Here is a 10117-nt window from a genome sequence, read left to right as displayed (position 1 = left end):
AAATCATAAGGAAATATGGTTGTTTGAATAAGCTTGAGTTATCATCATGACATCATTTCTTTGGTTTTTAATAATGAGAACAGTTGGCCTATGCAGGGTCCGAAAGTGACTCAAAATCCTAAGAACAACCTACAGAGCTGAATATACATGTACATGTACATGTACTACGGTGCAAGTCTCAAGTTTTAGTAATACACGTACATGTGTTTATTTTCTGTTGTTTCAATTAAAAATATGACTGTCCAAGAAAAAAGGGTGGAGAAGCCACATTGATTATACAAAAAACATGTATAAACAGTGTACAGGCCACCTAATATTTTAGTGAGTGATTACAATTGCACATGTATACTGCTTTGGTATAAAATAAAAAAAAAATTCAAATAAAATAAAATCCTATTGTTTTAATCCTAATGACCTTGGCCTTTGTCTTATGGTGTCCAAACTTATAAGTTAAACTAGCAAGCTACCTTCATTGTACCGTACATGGACATACAATCCAGATATCGCTGTGGAACCAAATGCACACGCACGCACGCACAACCCATACATAGTACCAGTGTTGTAGTCAAGACCGGATAGTCCGAGACCGAGACCAAAAGTTTCGAGATCGAGACCGAGACCAGCCCCTTCAAGGCGGACCGAGACCGAGACCGAGACCGAAATGGTCCGAGACCGAGACCGAGACCGCGGAACAATAATCTTAATAAAGACAAGACACTAATTACGGCTGAACAGTCTGTCCTTGAGATGATGATGTTAATGGGGATGTGAAGGAAGTGATTGAAAGCTAGGAATCACTTGTACCTGCTTGTGTCATGCGAGTGCTCTTCATGTTTGCTTCATACCTTAAATTACAACATGGCAACAGAATTTGTTGTTGTCACAATCAATTAAAAAAATTGGAAACAACCTAATATAAAGAAGAGCAAAACCTAATTTGATGAACTCCATATATCGTTGCCACTTTAAAAAAAAAAAATTTAAAATCATTTTTTAACTACTATACAGTGTAAATCTGATGAAGAAACTCAAACTTAGGAGTACGACAATTTTTACTCATTTTTTGCAATGTTGAAACTTGACAAAAGTAAAAAGTTAAAGGTGGATGTTTCATCTGTTATAGGAACTCAGACCATAAACTCCACAGCCACCCCTTGCTATGACTACTAACGCATATTTAAATGCAACTTTAAGTTTACATTGGGCCTCCTTGTAAACCTGATTTCAAAAAAATTGGAGCAAGAAAACATTGATTTTTTTTAAATTTTATTTCCGTCACGGACTATAGACTTGTACATGTATGTAGACCCAAAAGTTGAGAGATGGTAGCCAGATATGGATTTTTACTTTTTTCTGACTTGGATTTTGCTTTTTGAGGAATAATGGGGTACTTCAAATTAGCAGCCAGAAAGTGGAGTCTTATCATGCACTCTCATGGCAACAGTGAGTTGTAACTGGTAAGAGTGTGTGAATTCATTGCTGGAAAATCAGGTAGAACAAGTCAGGTGTGTTTACAAACACAAATGCCCCGCAACCGTGACTGTTCCCATGACATAACACCACTCTTTTAACATCAACTTACATGTACCTTGGTCACATGGAACATTCATTGACAGCATTAGTGTCTTCTGTAGGTTTTATATGAATTAATCCCTAATCCCTATAATCTCAGAATAAATACAAGATTTCTATTGTTTTAGCCACTGTGAACTTGACCCTTGACCTTTTGGCCCCAAATTCAATAGGCTTCTTAGGATTACCAAGAACAATCCACAAACCAAATTTGAAGTTCATATGTTAAGTATTTCTCAAGTTATCGCGCTGACAAGATTTTTATTGTTTTAGCCACTGTGAACTTGACACTTGACCTTTTGACCCCAAATGCAATAGGCTTCTTAGGATTGCCAAGAACAATCCACAAACCAAATTTGAAGTTCACATGTAAAGTATTTCTCAAGTTATTGCGCTGACAAGATTTCTATTGTTTTAGCCACTGTGAACTTGACCTTTGGCCTTTTGGCCCCAAATGCAAAAGGCTTCTTAGGATTGCCAAAAACAATCCACAAACCAAATTTGAAGTTCACATGTAAAGTATTTCTCAAGTTATCGCGCTGACAAGATTTCTATTGTTTTAGCCACTGTGAACTTGACCTTTGGCCTTTTGGCCCCAAATGCGAAAGGCTTCTTAGGATTGCCAAAAACAATCCACAAACCAAATTTGAAGTTCACATGTAAAGTATTTCTCAAGTTATCGCGCTGACAAGATTTCTATTGTTTTAGCCACTGTGAACTTGACCTTTGGCCTTTTGGCCCCAAATGCGAAAGGCTTCTTAGGATTACCAAGAACAATCCACAAACCAAATTTGAAGTTCATATGTTAAGTATTTCTCAAGTTATCGCGCTGACAAGATTTCTATTGTTTTAGCCACTGTGAACTTGACCTTTGGCCTTTTGGCCCCAAATGCGAAAGGCTTCTTAGGGTTACCAAGAACAATCCACAAACCAAATTTGAAGTTCATATGTTAAGTATTTCTCACGTTATCGCGCTGACAAGATTTGTCCGGACACACACACCCACACACCCACCCACCCACACACCCACCCACACACCCACCCACCCACCCACCCACGGAAGGACAAGGCGGAAACAGTATGCCCCTTCGGCTTCGCCGCGGGGCATAAAAATGTACTCTTTCTCCAAAATACTATCCCAAATTAAGAAAGATTGGGGTCAAAAACGTCACTAATTTGGAGCACCTCATTTATTTTAAAAATAGAAAATACTTAAGTTAATGCCCACAGGGATGATAATAAACTATACCATCCCCGAAAATGGTTGGCCCTTATTTCATGAATTGGTGCTTATAGTCAGGTGGCATATGGTCGGAATCGTGACCGACTGGTCCAAAGCACCAAACTTGGCAGATAGATTGTTATAGCCCTAGAGAAGATATTTAGAAGGGGTGACACCTGAAATTCTTTTGAGAAGGGTGCCTAATTTGCATAAAACGTTAATCCCTGTCGTGTTATATATTTATTCCCATATTTGGGTATATTTTTATTTTTTTAAATTTTTTTGAAAAGTGTATTTTGGTGATTCTACTTGCATATTCTTACTTCAATAACATTTTCTAAAGCATATAAGTGACTAAATAATTAGAAGGACATAGTAAAGAACCAAAATTGCTACTATTTTACCCTAAAGTTGCGCGCATTTACCTTTTCGTCAGATATCATCAACTAGTCTCACCAAACGTGGGTACTGATGAGCTTCAAATTCACAAAGTTATTTACTGGCATAGTTACCCTAACAAAAATAAGTGGGAAATCATGTGAAAATTGATAACATCTTGATATTTAGCCCAAAAGACCAAAAAAGGGGAGAAAATGTGGTGTCCGTAAATTGGGCTACTACGGGAAGGGTAATGACACGACTTGAACAAGTTCAACGAAATCCCCCCAAATAAGAGATTATTGTTGTTTACAATGATTTTGTCTACGCCAAAACGTTTTCTCAACAATAATTTTGGGAATTTCCTTTAACTTGTTCCAGTCTCCCATGTTAAGCAACCCTTCACCTACTTGTTAGCCCAATTTATGGACACCTCATTTTTTCCCCAGTTTTTGTTTTCTGGGCTAAATATCACAATGTTATCATTGTTCACATGATTTTGCATAAGGTTTTAATAGGGTAACTGTACCAGTAAGCTACTTGGTGAATTTATCAATGCTGATGTTTGGCAAGACTAATTGATGATATCTTGAGACAAGGTAAATGCGTGCAACTTTAGGGCATAATAGTAGCCATTTTGGATCGTTACTATGTTCTAATAATTATTCAGTCACTTATATGCTTTGGAAAATGTTATTTAAGTAAAGATATGTAAGTAGAATCCCCAAAATACACTTTTCAAAAAAACAAAAAAAATTACACATACCCCCATATGTGAATAAATATATTACACGCAGGTATTAACAAATTATGCAAATTAGGCACCCTTCCAAAAAGAATTTCAGGTGTCACCCCTTCTAAATATCTTCTCTAGGTCTATAAGAATCTATCTGCCAAGTTTGGTGCTTTGGACCAGACGGTCACGATCTTGACGAAAATTAGATCTAAGCCACCTGACTATTACTTTGCTTTATGTGCACGACTCAAATGTCAACATTTTGGCTGGTCTCAACTCGAGACCAGCCAAAATATCGAGACCAACGGGGACCGTGACCGCAACCAAGACCGAGACCACAGCTCCCGAGACCGATGCCAAGACCAGCAAAAGGTGGTCTCGAGACTGAGACCGGTCTCGAGACCTACAACACTGCATAGTACTGCAATAGGCATAAATGCAAACAAACACACACACTGAAATTTGTATTCTTGTCGAGGCATTTCTTTGTTCTCGTGTAGTAAAGTTTTTGAGTTTGAAAGTGAAGTTCAAAATGCTCTTATTTTAACCAGAATTAATTTCCTTGGCTGAAATTTGGACTTAATATCCCTTTTCTAAAACTCTTCCATTTGCGACTGATCAACCCACCTTGGAAATTCCTAGTTTTTGAGTAAAATCCATATATCTATTTCGTGAAAATCTTGTGGAGACGTATTCATCTATAGAAATTGCCCTTTGGAGACGTATACAATCTTTTGTTCCCTATTGTGTGCACGTCTCCAGAGGGCACGGTGTATCAGATCACACATTCTTGTTCCGTAATTATGGGGACTTACACTCAGTCTGTGCAAGGTATTTGTGGGGACCGAAAATGCTGTGGGGACAGCAGAAAGTCCCCATAACTCGGTCGCTATTTGCTTAACAATAAAAAACTTCCCCATAACGCGGTGTATGCCTACCCACCCCCATGGACAGACAAGGCGGAAACAGTATGCCCCTTTGGCTTCGCCGACGGGACATAAAAAGGAGGTGGCCTCCTTTTTAACCAAAATCTTTTTGAGGAAAAGATGGTGGACGTGTACGCAGTGACCGCCTTCATTGCAACATTACAAATTTGGGGGGTCCATGGCTCCCGTTGCCCCCCCCCCCCCAAGATCCGTCCTTGGCCGACGGCGACTTGTTCTATTATTATAATTGTATATTTGGCGACTAACCAAACTGAAGCCACATTCGCATTGAACTTTTTTTAGGGAGACTGAAAACAAGTTTGCTCAAGATTTATAAAATCATTAGTCAAGTGCCTCCCCTTTCGTTTTTAAATATTAATTTTGTTTAAGGCCTATAGATTAAAAAAAAGAAGGGTGGGCATTTGTCATTGTTTCATAAACACCAACATTCTGCTGATGAGGGTTTCTTACCCCAAACGATATATGGACGAGCCCAAAAAATCTAACCCCATTTCCCGCTTAAAAATCCCACCTTGATTTTCTACTGTTACACCAAAAAAATAATTTGGTTTATGGTATCAAACGTTCATTTTTCTGCTAGTGGAAATTTCGGAAATTTGGTTTAGTCGTAAACGCAATTTTCGACTTTCTGCTAGTAGAAATTCGGAAATTTGGTTTTGGTTGTAAACGCAATTTTCTGCTAGTAGAAATTCAGAAATTTGGTTTGTTCACTTTTGAACCGCCTGTGTACAAGAAAATAAAAAATCAAAATTTTTGATAATAGAAAAATTAAAATTCAGAAAGAGGACTTCATTTCAACCATAATTCTGTTTTTGTTCTAGCAGATTTTTGAGAAAATGGTTTGTCCACTTTTGGTCCTCCATACTTGTACTCAGGTGGTCAAAAAGTTTACAAATCAAATTTTTGAATTTCTATTAGCAGAAAATCGGAAATTGCATTTACGACCAAACCAAATTTCCAAATTTCTACCAGCAGAAAAATGGAAATTGCGTTTACAACCAAACAAAATTTCCAAATTTATACTTGCAGAAAAATGAACGTTTTATACCATAAACCAAATTTCTTTTTTTTTTTACTTGTACAAAATCAAGGTGGAATTTTTAAGCGGGATATGCGGGTTATAATTTTTGGGCTACTTCATAAGTCGTTTGGGGTAAGAAACCCGACCGCATTTTGGTGGTTTTGTTTTAACAATGACAAATGCCCATCCATCTTTTTTAATCTATAGGCCTTAAAGAAAATTCATATTCAAAAACGATAAGGGAGACACTGGACTAATGATTTTATAAACCTTGAGCAAAATAGGGGGTCGTTTTCAGTCTCCCTAAAAAAATCCAGTGCGAACGTGGCTTAAGTTTTTTTAGTTGCCAAATATTTTAATAATAGAACAGGTCGGCGTCAGCTTCTAAAAGAGAAGTTTAGCTTTTATGTCATTCCGACTTTTGTTGCGTACCAATCCCTTGAGGGCCCTCCTCCAAAACACGCATCCGGAGCCCACGTCCAAGAGATTATCTCGACATACATGGTTACTGACCTGATTTATTCTATACCTTTTGATGAACTGACGCACACTTTTCAAGGAGATGCCCTTTTCATTATGCCCCTCTCACACCAATCCAAGACCAGTGCGAAGTCACTTCGGAAATGCAATTTTTTCAACAGTATCCGTGGTCTCCGTTTTTTGGTCCGTTTTTTGATGCCAGCACGTTTTTATTTCTTGGCACCCGTTTTTACTTCGTGAGTAATCCGTGGCCACCTCGGAAACACCACGGGACCAACCCGTGCTCATGTCCGTTTCCTGGAATTCACGGACTGCACACCGGCGACATCTCGTGGCCATCCCGATTGCATCCCGTGATGACTTTGGCGTCAGCTCGAGACTACTACGTGGTGTCAGTGGTGACTACGGCACCAGCTCGAGAGTACTACGTGTAGTCCGTGAGAACTTCTTGGCCAACTCGTGGACACTTCGTGGACTCCGGAGCTCACTCTGATGTCCGTAATCCATAAATAAAAAGAGGGCTCACGGACGTGTTGCTTCATTTGAGTACCGCGTAATGAAAACGGCCGTAAAACAGGCCAACAATCAATCCGGGGCCATCCCGTAAAATCCGATGTAACTTCAGCCCACTCTTGAAAACACTACGAGAGTACGAATAAGCCGTATTGAACACGTTTTCAATTTGGCAATAAATTTCCGAAGTGCACACGTTTCAGTTTTTCAATATATCCAAAAACTTTTTGGGTGATCCGTGGAGCACTGTGAGAATCGGCCCACGGAAGGAATCGACACGTCCTTAATTCGTGGTTAGTTCGTGGCAACCCTTGAGATCCATTCCATGGTTACTTCGATTTTTTAACTTTTGCGCCCACGGACACCTCGAAATGGCCAAGAAATGGCTTCACGTATTGGCGTGAGAGGGGTCTTAGGAAACGGTTGTTGCAGATATAGAGCAATGTCAGAGTGAGATGTGCCACCGTATAAACTTGATATTTTAGAAATTTGGTTTAGTCGTAAACGCAATTTTCGACTTTCTGCTAGTAGAAATTCGGAAATTTGGTTTTGGTTGTAAACGCAATTTTCTGCTAGTAGAAATTCAGAAATTTGGTTTGTTCACTTTTGAACCGCCTGTGTACAAGAAAATAAAAAATCAAAATTTTTGATAATAGAAAAATTAAAATTCAGAAAGAGGACTTCATTTCAACCATAATTCTGTTTTTGTTCTAGCAGATTTTTGAGAAAATGGTTTGTCCACTTTTGGTCCTCCATACTTGTACTCAGGTGGTCAAAAAGTTTACAAATCAAATTTTTGAATTTCTATTAGCAGAAAATCGGAAATTGCATTTACGACCAAACCAAATTTCCAAATTTCTACCAGCAGAAAAATGGAAATTGCGTTTACAACCAAACAAAATTTCCAAATTTATACTTGCAGAAAAATGAACGTTTTATACCATAAACCAAATTTCTTTTTTTTTTTACTTGTACAAAATCAAGGTGGAATTTTTAAGCGGGATATGCGGGTTATAATTTTTGGGCTACTTCATAAGTCGTTTGGGGTAAGAAACCCGACCGCATTTTGGTGGTTTTGTTTTAACAATGACAAATGCCCATCCATCTTTTTTAATCTATAGGCCTTAAAGAAAATTCATATTCAAAAACGATAAGGGAGACACTGGACTAATGATTTTATAAACCTTGAGCAAAATAGGGGGTCGTTTTCAGTCTCCCTAAAAAAATCCAGTGCGAACGTGGCTTAAGTTTTTTTAGTTGCCAAATATTTTAATAATAGAACAGGTCGGCGTCAGCTTCTAAAAGAGAAGTTTAGCTTTTATGTCATTCCGACTTTTGTTGCGTACCAATCCCTTGAGGGCCCTCCTCCAAAACACGCATCCGGAGCCCACGTCCAAGAGATTATCTCGACATACATGGTTACTGACCTGATTTATTCTATACCTTTTGATGAACTGACGCACACTTTTCAAGGAGATGCCCTTTTCATTATGCCCCTCTCACACCAATCCAAGACCAGTGCGAAGTCACTTCGGAAATGCAATTTTTTCAACAGTATCCGTGGTCTCCGTTTTTTGGTCCGTTTTTTGATGCCAGCACGTTTTTATTTCTTGGCACCCGTTTTTACTTCGTGAGTAATCCGTGGCCACCTCGGAAACACCACGGGACCAACCCGTGCTCATGTCCGTTTCCTGGAATTCACGGACTGCACACCGGCGACATCTCGTGGCCATCCCGATTGCATCCCGTGATGACTTTGGCGTCAGCTCGAGACTACTACGTGGTGTCAGTGGTGACTACGGCACCAGCTCGAGAGTACTACGTGTAGTCCGTGAGAACTTCTTGGCCAACTCGTGGACACTTCGTGGACTCCGGAGCTCACTCTGATGTCCGTAATCCATAAATAAAAAGAGGGCTCACGGACGTGTTGCTTCATTTGAGTACCGCGTAATGAAAACGGCCGTAAAACAGGCCAACAATCAATCCGGGGCCATCCCGTAAAATCCGATGTAACTTCAGCCCACTCTTGAAAACACTACGAGAGTACGAATAAGCCGTATTGAACACGTTTTCAATTTGGCAATAAATTTCCGAAGTGCACACGTTTCAGTTTTTCAATATATCCAAAAACTTTTTGGGTGATCCGTGGAGCACTGTGAGAATCGGCCCACGGAAGGAATCGACACGTCCTTAATTCGTGGTTAGTTCGTGGCAACCCTTGAGATCCATTCCATGGTTACTTCGATTTTTTAACTTTTGCGCCCACGGACACCTCGAAATGGCCAAGAAATGGCTTCACGTATTGGCGTGAGAGGGGTCTTAGGAAACGGTTGTTGCAGATATAGAGCAATGTCAGAGTGAGATGTGCCACCGTATAAACTTGATATTTTAGATCATCAAACATATCTCTATTGCCTTGTAGAAGTTCTTCAATGAACGCCATAGTAAAACTGAACTAGAATGTTGGTACGCCCACTTATTATCACAATCAATCGAACAGCCCACAGACGCACAAAGCAGCATCAGTAGTTATATGTGAAGTTATGATCCATTCTACACCCTACTTCCGATACAGGAGTTCCGGGACACGGAAACACATGCCAATGATTCTGATTTTGTTGAGTATCAAACATTCATTCCATTCCTAAGTAATTTTTATTGGGACCCACTTTTTGGGGGTCAAATTTTTTCTTTGCCCCCCCCCCCCCAAAGTGTTCTGGATCCGCCCTTAGCGTTGGCTTATAAAATAGAAGAATAGCTTTTATGTCATTCCGACTTGTGTTGGCTAGATCATCAAACACACTTACGTTTTGGTACATACACAATCAATCAAGGTGACTCTCTTGAAGCTGTCGCATGTGTCATACACGAAGCATCTCTCGAGACCTGTGGTACACAAACATCCCAGAAGAAACAGCCGTACCTGTCTGAATTAACTCTTCATCTGATTCAGCACAAGAGGAAGGCTGTAGGCACTCCAGAATTCACAGCTTTGAGGAATGAGGTCAAACATGCATGCCAGAAAGATCTCAACGAATGGTTGGTAACTAATATCAACACATTGAACCAAGCATACCAGAATCACAATTGCAGAGCTATGTTCAAAACTGCTGATGTTCTCCTTCAGAAAACATGTTTGCCTGTGGTGAACATCAAAGATGCAAACGGTCTGGTATTGGAGACAGCTGAAGAAGAAATACAGCGTTGGCATCAGTATGCTGTAGATCTATTTGAGTCCAATCGGCCAC

The sequence above is a fragment of the Patiria miniata genome, unplaced genomic scaffold (assembly GCF_015706575.1).
Source record: "Patiria miniata isolate m_02_andy unplaced genomic scaffold, ASM1570657v1 HiC_scaffold_20, whole genome shotgun sequence".
In the NCBI taxonomy this organism is placed as follows: Eukaryota; Metazoa; Echinodermata; class Asteroidea; order Valvatida; family Asterinidae; genus Patiria; species Patiria miniata.
The sequence above is the reverse complement of the archived record's forward strand: the minus strand, read 5'-3'. Positions refer to the sequence as shown.